The 13,643-nt window shown below is 38.5% G+C and overlaps 1 protein-coding gene across 4 annotated transcripts in view; it reads left to right on the top strand.

The window, feature by feature from the left end:
• The window catches only part of LOC127875288 (monoacylglycerol lipase ABHD2-like), a 70,599-nt gene that overhangs the window by 10,998 nt on the left and 45,958 nt on the right, over nucleotides 1-13,643 (top strand). Inside the window, exon 1 of one of the 4 annotated variants that reach the window (XM_052420250.1) lies at nucleotides 4,075-4,208. The exons of the other annotated variants lie outside the window; for them this stretch is intronic. The gene's annotated coding sequence lies outside the window, so the exon portion shown is untranslated. Of the gene's footprint in view, nucleotides 1-4,074; nucleotides 4,209-13,643 lie in introns of those variants that run through there. 4 annotated transcript variants of the gene reach the window in all.

Raw genomic sequence — 13,643 nt, 5'->3', positions numbered from 1 at the left:
CAAAGGTCAAGGTCAAAGTGACCCGAAATAGTAAAATGATTTCAGGATGATAACTCAAGAACGCTTAGGCCTAGGATCATGAAACTTGATAGGTATATTGATCATGACTCACAGATGACCCCTATTGATTTTCAGGTCACTAGGTCAAAGGTCAAGGTCACAGTGACCCGAAATAGTAACATGGTTTCCGGATGATAACTCACGAACGCTTATGCTTAGGATCATGAAACTTCGTACGTACATTGATAATGGCTGACAGATGACCCCTATTGATTTTCAGTTCACTAGGTCAAAGGTCACGGTGACCCAAAATAGTAAAATGGTTTCCGGATGAAAACTCAAGAACGCTTATGTCTAGGATCATTAAACTTCATAGGTGCATTGATCATGACTCACAGATGACCCCTATTTATTTTCAGGTCGCTAGGTCAAAGGTCAAGGTCACGGTTACCCGAAATAGTAAAATGGTTTCTGGATGATAACTCAAGAACACTTTTGCCTACGTTCACGAAACTTGATAGGTACATTGATCATGACTCGCAGTTGACCCCTATTGATTTTCAAATCACTATATCAAAGGTCAAGGTCCAGGTGACCTGAAATAGTAAAATGGTTTCTGGATGATAACTCAAGAACGCTAATAGCTATGATCATGAAACTTCATAGTTACATTGATCATTACTTGCAGATGACTCCTATTGATTTTGAGCTCACTAGGTCAAAGGTCAAGGTCATGGTGACCCGAAATAGTAATATGGTTTCCGGATGATAACTCAAGAAGGCTTATGCCTAGGATCATGAAACTTCATAGGTACATGGATCATGACTCGCAGATGACACCTATCGATTTTGAGGTCACTAGGTCAATGGTCAAGTTCACGGTGACCCGAAATAGTAAAATGGTTTCCGGATGATAACTGAAGAACGCTTATTCCTAGGATCATGAAACTTGATATGTAGATAGATCATGACTCGCACATGACCCCTATCGATTTTCAGGTCACTAGGTCAAAGGTCAAGGTTACGGTGACCTGAAATAGTAAAATGGATTCCAGATGATAACTCAAGAACGCTTAGGGCTAGGATCATGAAATCTGATAGGTAGATTGATCATGACTCACAGATGACTCCCATCGATTTTCAGGTCACTAGGTCAAAGGTCAAGGTCACAGTGACAAAAAAAATATTCACACAATGGCTGTCACTACAACGGAGAGCCCATATTGGGGGCATGCATGTTTTACAAACAGCCCTTATTTCTAAAGTATCAAGGCTATTGCTTTAAAGATTAATATACTTTCTTACTATTATGACGTTACTGTACCTGGCAAGTTTAATTTTACCTTGACCATAAAATTACCTTGACTCTCCAGGTCAACTATGAATAACTTCAAAAATTGCCAGAACTTCTTTATTTATGATCATATTTGATTCATGCTTTCACAAAACAACCTTTACCTTGTATACCACAATACACTCCACCCAAACCATCCCCCACGCCCCAGCCCAGAATCACCCCCCACCCCCCCAAAAAAAATTGTTTTTTTCCTTTTTGTCTTTTTTTTTAAGTATCACCTAATATATGACCACACCCCCACACTATAACCACCTCTCAACCTCCCCCCTTGGCCACTGGCCCCCCCCCCCCCAATTTTTTTTAAAAACATGCTTTTAAAAAATAAAATATTTTTATTACTTTATTTTTTTTAAATTATGTCAAACCATTCCACCCAATAATACCCCAACCCCCAAACACATTTAAAAAAAATAAATAATGTACCCCTCCCGCTAATTTTAAAATCGTGGTTTTGCAAGCCTGGAATAGCGCTGCGTTTTACGTGTAATCCGGCTTTTAAATGTGGTGGATAAGTAATCCGGCTTTGAAACATGTTCGTCATTGCGGCACCCCCAGGTAAGTCGAGCATTTTTTATTTATTCAATATGACATCTCACAATTCCAAATACTTTTCCCAAAATATTGATAAAATAACACTTCTGGCTATCACTATCAGTTGTTATGTACGACAGTGGACGGAACAAACAGTTTCCATCCCCAATAATACTCTCTGTTGACAGTGGTTGTGTATCACGAAGCATGAGCAAGCTCCTCCCCTGCAAAACGTTTTATACCTGTTCTATAAAATTTGTATAAATGTCCTGGAACAAATTACTAAAAGTGTTCTGGAATCATCCTTTTAATGTTCTAAAATCATTTGAGAGCAGTTGTTGAACATTAAATTAGAAAAATAAATAGAACAAATGTTCTAAAACAGTTCTGACGGTTTGTTCTAGAACAAATATTGAACCATTGTTCTATAAATATCCCAGATTTGTTCATGTATAAATTTCCATAACTGTTTTAGAACAATTGTTCTAGAAATTTGTCTCGTGTAACATTTAACAACTGTTCCTTAATAATTCTAACACATCTTCAGTATGATTACAGAACAGTTCTATTCGGTATGTTCCAGTACAATTCAATAAATGTTTTAGAACAGTTCCAAAGTTTGCTTCAGATAAGTCTGTCACAAATGTTTTAGAACAGTTCTAAAGATGTCCTTGATCAGTTCTAGGACATTGTTCCACTCAGAACTTGTAGCAGAGAACTGTTCATCGGGAATTATTTTGCCCAACTGGTGGAAAGGTTGACCAGAACTTACTTTTTTTTTAAATCAGAGTTTATTTACAGGTCCTACTGGCCTCTTCATGAGGTCTTTGAGGTCCGACCTGAAAACCAGACCTTACATTATTAAATAAAGTTTATATAAGAAAATATATAAACTTTATTAAACTACAATAATATACTTCAAATAAATACACAATTAGAAAATAAGTATTATATGGTCACACCAACATTATATATAAACAATAAGTATAATTAATCTAAGAAAGAACATTTTAAAGGGAGGTAATATCACCCTGTTACACATATTTATTTTCAATATGTAGAACAAGTGTAGAACAATTGTAGACCTTGGTTCTATATTGGTTCTATATGTGTTGTTATTCCCAATTAGAACTTTTGTAGAACTAACTGCTTCTTAAAGAATTTTAAATGTGTTGTAGAACTACATTTCTACAAATTCATTGAATTTATTTTGTCCTTGAAATATTCTAAAAATGTTCTTGAATATTATTGGAACAGTTTTAGAACTAAGCCATGTTCCACAAATGTTCTGGATTTAATATAGAAAAATGTTTTGGAACAATTCCAAATCATATGTTCTAGAAGGGGAATATGGAAATTGTAGAATTTTTCTTGATGTTCAATAACAGTTCCAGAAACGTTTAAATTTCTAGAACAAATTTTAGCAGGGCAATTAAAGCTTGCAGCAGTGGTAGACTGTTTTATAAGTTGCAACGTGAGTTTTTAGCAAGAGGATGAATGCCACTCAAAATCAATAGGAGTAAATGTTCTTGTTTGTTATTCATTAAGTTCTACTTCATTGTTTACTGCTCTGAGATGAACACAGGGATCATTGTAGCATTTGTGTATTGAAAGTTTTTGGTAAGTGCTATATAGCTGCTTACATTTTTTGCAGAGTGTACATTTGTACTTTTTCAAAAGATGCTCACTTGAAAATGTTTTATTACAAGAATCGCATGATAAGTGCCTTTTACAAACATGTGTCTTCATTCGTTGGCTTGAGGAACAGATAGTATTACATGTTTCACATCGGGGACATGTATGTTTGGATAGTCCCTTTTCTGTAGTGATTTCTTTGAAACATGTCCTGCACGGATACATGTTTCCATCATAAATGTGAGCTCCATGGTTTCCAAGAAGAAAATTCATGCCTGTAATAAACAAGAGCACCACATAACGGGTGCCACGCTCGGCTATGGTTGCAGTTTTAAGCAAGATACCATCACTAAAGCAAAATTACAGAATTCCCAATTTAGAAAAAAAAGCTTTTTTAATGGGCCCTGGCCCTATTTCCAAAGTGGAGAACAAAAACATGCTTACAGATTTACACTGTGCATATGTAGTTTAAACAAAAGCTTACAGATTTTGCATATGCACCTTTAAACTTGCTGTTAAAGCTAACATCCAAAACCAGTTTTACACCAATCCATTGTCCAACATTGACTAGCATGTGTTATCTGTTTGAAAGAATCTCATTGGCTAAACTAGAGATGTGTGAGTGAAAGTTGTGTTAGACATTTCATTTCACACTTAGATGTCCTAGGACAAGCAAGGTACTCTGGTAGGTTCACTCCCCGTCCTGTCTCTATAACTGATTATGTTGTTTTGTATTGAAATGTATTATTATTCATTATGAATTTACACTTTGCTTTATTAATTATTAATGTATGACTATACATTTAAAGTGTCATAATATTTATTTCAGGTCTGTTATGTATAATTATAAATAAGAATAATAAAGCCCATGCTACATATATGTACATCATTTATATGCCCACAATAGGGTGCTATATAGCAGTTGAACTGTACGTCTGTCAGCCTGTGCGTCCAGAAACTTTTACATTGGCCATAACATTTGCAATATTGAAGATAGCAACTTTATATTTTTCATGTTTGTGAATCACATGGAGCTGCACATTTTGAGTGGTGAAAGGTCAAGGTCTTCCTTCCAGGTCAAAGGTCACATCAATGGCCTCTGTGCGTGCGAAACATTTTAATATTGTTCATAGCTTTTGCAATATTGAACTTTGAAAAATGCAACTTGATATTTGGCATGCATGATTATGTATCTCATGGAGCTGCACATTTTAAGTGGTGAAAGGTCAAGGTCATCCTTCATGGTCAATGTCAAAGGTCAAATTTTGCAATATTGAAGATATTCGGCATGCATGTGAATCTCATCGAGCTGCACATTTTGAGTGGTGAAAGGTCAAGGTCAAAGTTAAAAATTTTGTAACATCAAAGATAGAAACTCGATATTTGGCATGCATGCGTATCTCATAGAGCCGCACATTTTGAGTGGTGACAGGTCAAGGTCCTCCATCAAGGTCAAGATCAAAGGTCAAATTTTGAAATATTAAAGATAGCTACTCGATATTTGGCATGCATGCGTATTTCATGGACCTTCACATTTTTAGTGGTGAAAGGTGAAGGTCAAGTTCATCCTTCAAGGTCAAAGGTCAAGGTAAACTGTAAAAAAAATTAACATTAAAGATTGCAACTTGATATTTGGCATGCATGCGTACCTCGTGGAGCTGCACAATTTGAGTGGTGAAAGGTCAACGTAATCCTTCCGAGGTCAAAGGTCAAGGTCATTGTTTAAATTTTTATATATTGAAGATAGCAACTCGATAATTGGCATGCACGTGTATCTCATGGAGCTGCACATTTGAGTGGTGAAAGGTGAAGGTCATCCTTCAAGGTCAAAGCTCAAATTTTGCAATATTGAAAATAGCAACCCGATATTTGGCATGCATGCGTTTTTCATTGACCTGCTCATTTTGAGTGGTTAAGTTCAAAGTCAAGGTCATCCTTCAAGGTCAAAGGTCAAATATATGGCTTCAAAGCAGCGCAGTATGGGGCATTGTGTTTCATGAACACAGCTCTTTTTATTATGCCCCCCTTCGAAGAAGAGGGGGTATATTGCTTTGCTCATGTCGGTCGGTCTGTTGGTCTGTCGGTCTGTCGGTCGGTCTGTCGGTCCGTCCACCAGGTGGTTGTCAGACGATAACTCAAGAACACTTGGGCCTAGGATCATGAAACTTTATAGGTACATTGATCATGACTCGCAGATGACCCCTATTGATTTTGAGGTCACTAGGTCAAAGGTCAAGGTCACGGTGACCCGAAATAGTAAAATGGTTTTTGAATGATAACTCAAGAATGCATACGCCTAAGATCATGAAACTAAATGGGTAGATTGATCATGACTCGCAGATGACCCCTATTGATTTTGAGGTCACTAGGTCAAAGGTCAAGGTCACTGTGACCCGAAATAGTAAAATGGTTTCCGGATGATAACTCAAGAATGCATAGGCCTAGGATCATGAAACTAAATGGGTAGATTGATCATGATTCGCAGATGACCCCTATTGATTTTGAGGTCACTAGGTCAAAGAACAAGGTCATGGTGACCCGAAATAGTAAAATGGTTTTTGGATGATAACTCAAGAACGCATATGCCTAGGATCATGAAACTTCAAAGGTAGATTGATCATGACTCGCAGATGACCCCTATTGATTTTGAGGTCACAAGGTCAAAGGTCAAGGTCACGGTGACCCAAAATAGTAATATGATTTTCGGATGATAACTCAAGAACGCTTTTGCCTAGGATCATGACACTTCATAGGTACATTGATCGTGACTCGCAGATGACCCCTATTGATTTTCAGGTCACTAGGTCAAAGGTCAAGGTCACAGTGACAAAAAACGTATTCACACAATGGCTGCCACTACAACGGACAGCCCATATGGGAGGCATGCTTGTTTTACAAACAGCCCTTGTGTTAATTTTACCTTGGCTGTTTAATGAGAAAACCCGAGGTATTGTCATAGCCAGCTCGTCGTCCGCCGTAGGCGTTGTGCTAAAACCTTAACATTGGCTCTTAAATCAAAGTGTTTTCACCTACAACTTTGAAACTTCATATGTAGATGCATCTTGATGAGTTCTACACACCACACCCATTTTTGGGTCACTAGGTCAAAGGTCAAGGTCACTGTGACCTTTAATATAAAACTTTAACATAGGCTCTAAAATCAAAGTGCTTCCACCTACAACTTTGAAACTTCATATGTAGATGCACCTTAATGAATTCTACATGCCACACCCATTTTTGTGTCACTAGGTCAAAGGTCAAGGTCTCTGTGACCTCTAATATAAAACTTAATTATAAACCTTAACATTGGCTCTCAAATCAGAGTGCTTCCATCTACAACTTTGAAACTGCATATGAAGATGCACCTTGATGAGTTCTACACGCCACATCCATTTTTTGGGTCATTAGGTCAAAGGTCAAGGTCACTATACCTCTAATATAAAACTTTAACATAGGCTCTAAAATCAAACTGCTTCCACCTTCAACTTTGAAATGACATATGTAGATGCACCTTGATGAGTTCTACACGCCACACCCATTTTTGGGTCACTAGGTCAAAGGTCAAGGTCACTGTGACCTTTAATATAAAACTTTAACATAAACCTCTACATTTGCTCTAAAATCAAAGTGCTTCCACCTACAACTTTGAAACTTCATATGTAGATGCACCTTGATGAGTTCTACACGCCACACCCATTTTGGATCACTAGATCAAAGGTCAAGGTCACTGTGATCTCTAAAAAAAATAAAATATAAATAAATCTGACAAGCTTTCGCAGCCGAGCATGGCATCCATTATGTGGTGCTCTTGTTTTATTGGTATATTCGTTTGTTAAAGGGGCATATTGATAAATAATACTGTACTTGGCATATGAATGACAAATCTATGTTAAAGTTTGCGTACCACCTCCATTGACATATTGCTTTATTATTATGCCCCCCTTCGAAGAAGAGGGGGTATATTGCTTTGCTCATGTCGGTATGTCGGTCTGTCGGTCCGTCCACCAGGTGGTTGTCAGATGATAACTCAAGAACGCTTGGGCCCAGGATCATGAAACTTCATACGTACATTGATCATGACTAGCAGATGACCCCTATTGATTTTTAGGTCACTAGGTCAAAGGTCAAGGTCATGATGACCCGAAATAGTAAAATGGTTTTTGGATGATAACTCAAGAATGCATACGCGGCAAACAGGGCGAACTCTGAACAATATAACTGAAGCAACTGGTCTGTAATCCTAATTCTATAATTATCAGTCCAATTGAGTAAAATGAAGTGGATCAGTAAAAATATTATCAGAATATGAGATTTTTTTTATATTTCGTATATTAAATATTGTGTTAATGTTTGATTTTGTTGATTAATATAAATATAAGCAGGACAGGGAAGGTAATACACAATACACAATTATATCTTTCTTATATACAAGGGAAACAAATGCAATAAGTTAAAATTTCATGTTTAATGAATAGAGGATATTTATCATGTCAGTGTGAGATCATTTGTTATTTTTTATGATCACATTTTATTATTACTTTGACAAAACAACACTTACCTGAATACCACAATGGAGTCCACCCAAACAATACCCCACGCCCCTACCAGAATCCCTCCCCCCCACCTCACCCCCCCCCATTTTTATGTCCCCCACTATAGTAGTGGGGGACATTTTGTTTTTGCCCTCTCTGTTGGTTGGTCTGTTGGTTGGTTGGTTTTGCAGCAACTTTAACATTTTGCAATAACTTTTGCTGTATTGAATATAGCAACTTGATATTTGGCATCCATGTGTATCTCATGGAGCTGCACATTTGGAGTGGTGAAAGGTCAAGGTCATCCTTCAAGGTCAGAGGTCAAATATATATGGCCAAAATCACTCATTTTATGAATACTTTTGCAGTATTGAAGATAGCAACTTGATATTTGGCATGCATGTGTATCTCATAATGCTGCACATATTGAGTGGTGAAAGGTCAAGGTCAGAGGTCAAATATATGTGGTCCAAATCGCTTATTTTATGAATACTTTTGCAATCTTGAAGATAGCAACTTGATATTGGGCAGCAACTTGATATTGGGCATGCATGTGTATCTCTTGGAGCTGCACATTTTGAGTGGTGAAAGGTCAAGGTCATCTTTCAAGGTCAGAGGTCAAATATATGTGGCCCAAATCGCTTATTTTATGAATACTTTTGCAATATTAAAGATAGCAACTTGATATTTGGCAAGCATGTGTATCTCATGGAGCTGCACAGTTTGAGTGGTGAAGGTCAAGGTCGAGGTCATCCTTCAGGTCAAATATATGGGTCAAAATTGCTCATGTAATGTCACTTCTGCAATATTGAAGCTAGCAATTTTATATTTGAAATGCATGTGTATCTCATGGAGCTGCACATTTTGAGTGGTGAAGGGTGTAGGTCATGGTCATCCTTCAAGGTCAAACGTCATATAGGGGGACATTGTGTTTCACATCGCATCTTTTTTTTTTTAAACATCATCTAATAAATTACCACACCCCACATTATACCCCCCTCTCACCCCCACCCCCCTACCCCCCCCATCCCCCCCCCCATTTTTTTTACATCTAATAAATTTCCCCACCCCACATTATTACCCCCTCTCGCCCCCCACATCCCTACCCCCCAAACCCCCCACCCTCTCACTCCCCCCTACCCCCCCTACCCCCCAAACCCCCCTTCCCCCATTATTTTTTAAACGTTATAAATTACCACAACCCACATTATATCTCCCTCTCACCCCCACACCCCCCCTACCCCCCACTCCTCCATCCCCCCCAATTTTTTTTAAAACATCTAATAAATTACCACACCCCACATTATACCCCCCCTCTCACTCCCCCCCCGCTACCCCCCATACCCCCCAATTTTTTTTAACATTAATAAATTACCACACCCCACATTATTACCCCCCTCTCACACCCCTACCCCCTTACCCCCCTACCCCCCCACCCCCCAATTTTTTTGAACATCTTATAAATTACCCCACCCCACATTATACCCCCTCTCACCCCCACCCCCCTACCCCCACCCCCCCATTTTTTTTTTTTAAACATCTTATAAATTACCACACCCCACATTATTACCCCCTCTCACCCCCTCTACCCCCCCAACCCCCCAATATTTTTTTAACATCTAATAAATTTTCCCCACCCCATATTATACCCCCCTCTCACCCCCCACCCCCCCTACCCCCCAACCTCCCCCCCCCCCAATTTTTGTTAAACATCTAATAAATTACCACACACCACATTTTACCCACCTCTCACTCCACCCTACACCCCCCACTCCCCACCCTCCCCCCCCCAATTTTTTTTTTTTCAATTTCTAATAAATTACCACACCCCACATTATACCCCCCTCTCACCCCCACCCCCCCTACCCCCCCGACCCCCCCCCCCCCCCATTTTTTTTTAAAACATCTAATAAATTATCACATCCCACATTATACCCCCCTCTCACTCCCCCCTTGATCATGACTGGCAGATGACCCCTATTGATTTTCAGGTCACTAGGTCAAAGGTTAAGGTCACATTTACTCGAAATAGTACAATGGTTTCCGGATGATAACTTACATTAGGAAACGGTCAAGGTCACAGTGACAAAAAACGTATTCACACAATGGCTGCCACTACAACTGACAGCTCATATGGGGGGCATGCATGTTTTACAAACAGCCCTTGTTTTGCAAACTTCTTGAACAACATGCCCCCAATCTATAAACAAGAGCAGACAACTGTATCAAGCATTTTGTAAGAATTATGGCCCTTTCAGATAATCACAATGGATTGTGAAAAAGTTATAGCCGCTGTCAAGGACATGGAGTTGCAACTTCTTGGAGTTGTGCATAAAATTAGTAATGGGAAAACTCAAGAGGCGACAGTTGTGCTTGAAAAAATTGCCAGGAAAACCAAATGCGATGCACTCACATTGGAATTCAGAAATAAAAAACATATGGAACAGTTGCAATCCCTTACAGAGGAAAATAAAATGTTAAAAGAAAAACTTAAGTATACAGAGACAACAAAATCAAAAGCATTGCAAGAAAATGGTCTTCTTCAAGTTAAGCTTGCTTGTAAAGAAAGGCAATTGGAAGAACTAAAAGCTAAGATTCAAATGCTTGAGAAAGAAATTGTTAATTGCTCTTCTCAAGATATTTTTAATGACAATTTAAATGAAGACATTGCAAACAAATCAGAAGAAAGTGAGTTAGAGCAAGAAATGACCCCCAAAAAGCTGAAAACAACATGACAATTTTATTAAACTTAATTCATGGACATCAAACCTGAACATTGAATATATGGATAAAGAATTGTTATGCCCCCCTTCGAAGAAGAGGGGGTATATTGCTTTGCTCATGTCGGTCGGTCGGTCTGTCGGTCCGTCCACCAGGTGGTTGTCAGACGATAACTCGAGAACGCTTGGGCCTAGGATCATGAAACTTCATAGGTACATTGATCATGACTCGCAGATGACCCCTATTGATTTTGAGGTCACTAGGTCAAAGGTCAAGGTCACGGTGACCTGAAATAGTAAAATGGTTTTTGAATGATTACTCAAGAACGCATACGCCTAGGATCATGAAACTTCATGGGTAGATTGATCATGACATGCAGATGACCCCTATTGATTTTGAGGTCACTAGGTCAAAGGTCAAGGTCACTGTGACCCGAAATAGTAAAATGGTATCCGGATGATAATTCAAGAACGCATACGCTAGGATTATGAAACTTCATAGGTAGATTGATCATGACATGCAGATGACCCCTATTGATTTTGAGGTCACAAGGTCAAAGGTCAAGGTCACGGTGACCGGAAATAGTAAAATGATTTTCGGATGATAACTCAAGAACGCTTTTGCCTAGGATCATGACACTTCATAGGTACATTGATCGTGACCCGCAGATGACCCCTATTGATTTTCAGGTCACTAGGTCAAAGGTCAAGGTCACAGTGCCAAAAATCGTATTCACACAATGGCTGCCACTACAACGGACAGCCCATATGGGGGGCATGCATGTTTTACAAATAGCCTTTGTTTCATAACTAATTTACTATCAATGCCAACTTTGCAATGCCTTCTCAGTGATTATAGATGTGTATTTTCCGTATTTCATTAAAGGGTATTCCTCCTAATTCTACATACAACCCGCTAAGGTTGATTGATTTATTTACACACAGTAATTTCCTTAATAATTATTTTTGTGGACAGCTTGAATATCTTCTCAGACGAGTAATTCAAAATTGATGCTAGTAAGATATCAAAGAGTTTAAGTTTGCTTTTGGTGCTGAATTCTTACATGTTGAATACTGAGAATAGTCCGTGCATTTATTTTGACCCATGGTCTGCTATGCATTTTGAGTTAAAATACATTTTCTGTTTTTAAATAAGTAAACCCCCACATATTTATGCCTCCATCGAAGAAGAGGGGAAATATTGTTTTGCACATGTCGGTCGGTCCGCCAGATGGTTTCTGAATGATAACTCAAGAACGCTTAGGCCTAGGATCATGGAACTTCATAGGTACATTGATCATGACTGGCAGATGACCCCTAATGATTTTTAGGTCACTAGGTCAAAGGTCAAGGTCAAAGTGGCTCAAAATAGTAAAATGGTTTCCGGATGATAACTCAAGAATGCTTAGGCCTAGGATCACGAACCTTCATAGGTACATTGATCATGACTGGCAGATGACCCCTGATTTTCAGGTAACTACGTCAAAGATCAAGGTAACAGTGATTCAAAACAGTAAAATGGTTACCAGATGATAACTACAGAATGCTTACGCCTAGGATCATGAAACTTCATAGGTACATTGATCATGACTGGCAGATGACCCCTATTAATTTTCAGGTCACTAGGTCAAATGTCAAGGTCACAGTGACTCGAAATAGTAAGATGGATTCTGGATGATTACTCAATAATGCTTATGCCTGGGATCATCAAACTTCAGAGGTACATTGATCATGACTTGCAGATGACCCTTATCAATTATCAGGTCACTAGGTCAAAGGTCAAGGTCACAGTGACTCGTAACAGTTTAATGGTTTCCTGATGATAACTCAAGAATAGTTAGGCCCAGGATCATGAAACTTCATAGGTACATTGGTCATGACTGGCAGAATGATCCCTATTGATTTTCAGGTGACTAGGTCAAAGGTCAAGGTCACAGTGAAAAAAAAACGTATTCACACAATGGCTGCCACTACAATGGACAGCCAATATGAGGGGCATGCATGTTTTACAAACAGCCCTTGTTAAAGGAAGTAATAACTTCTAGTTTTTCACCATACAGAAAGATATTGATGTTTGTGTAATGAGTTTCTTATTCGAAAATTAACACTTGTTTTAGCTGTATTTATTTTCAATGTCCATGCATTACAGTATGCTTCTATGTCTGTTAACATGTGTTGTAGTGAGTTTGGTGATGTTGCGGATAGAATTTGATCATCAGCATAGAAAATAAGAAATAATTTCAACTCGTCTTTAGTAAATAAACCATCTAAATCTGTATTTATGTTCTCTAACAGGTCACTGAAAAATTATGTATATATATATTTAGTGTAAAGGAATAGATTTGGAAAACTTAAATAATAATTTGATATATATATATATATATATCTGCTATGATGTTGCAGTACATGTTCTAATCAAAATAAATTCTGATCCCTTTATATACCAGTACGCAAGTGAGTTATTATCCCCCGCTAGAGGCGGAGAGATATTGTTTTGGCGTTGTCCGTCCGTCCGGCTGTCTGTCCGTCTGTCCGTCCGGCACTTTTGTGTCCGGAGCCTTATCTTGGAAGTGCTTTGGCGGATTTCATTGAAACTTCGTATGAGTATATATATGCATAAGAGGATGATGCACGCCAAATGGCATTGTACATCATCTGTTAAAAACAGAGTTATGGCCCTTTGTATCTTGAAAAAATGCTTTTTACTATAGGCACTTTTGTGTGCGGAGCCATATCTTGGAAGTGCTTTGGCGGATTTCATTGAAACTTGGTATGAGTATATATATGCATAAGAGGATGATGCATGCCAAATGGCATTGTATACCATCTGTTAATAACAGAGTGATGGCCCTTTGTATCTTGAAAAAA

The sequence above is a fragment of the Dreissena polymorpha genome, chromosome 3, assembly GCF_020536995.1.
Source record: "Dreissena polymorpha isolate Duluth1 chromosome 3, UMN_Dpol_1.0, whole genome shotgun sequence".
Lineage (NCBI taxonomy): Eukaryota > Metazoa > Mollusca > Bivalvia > Myida > Dreissenidae > Dreissena > Dreissena polymorpha.
This window is presented reverse-complemented; position numbering and strand designations above follow the sequence as displayed.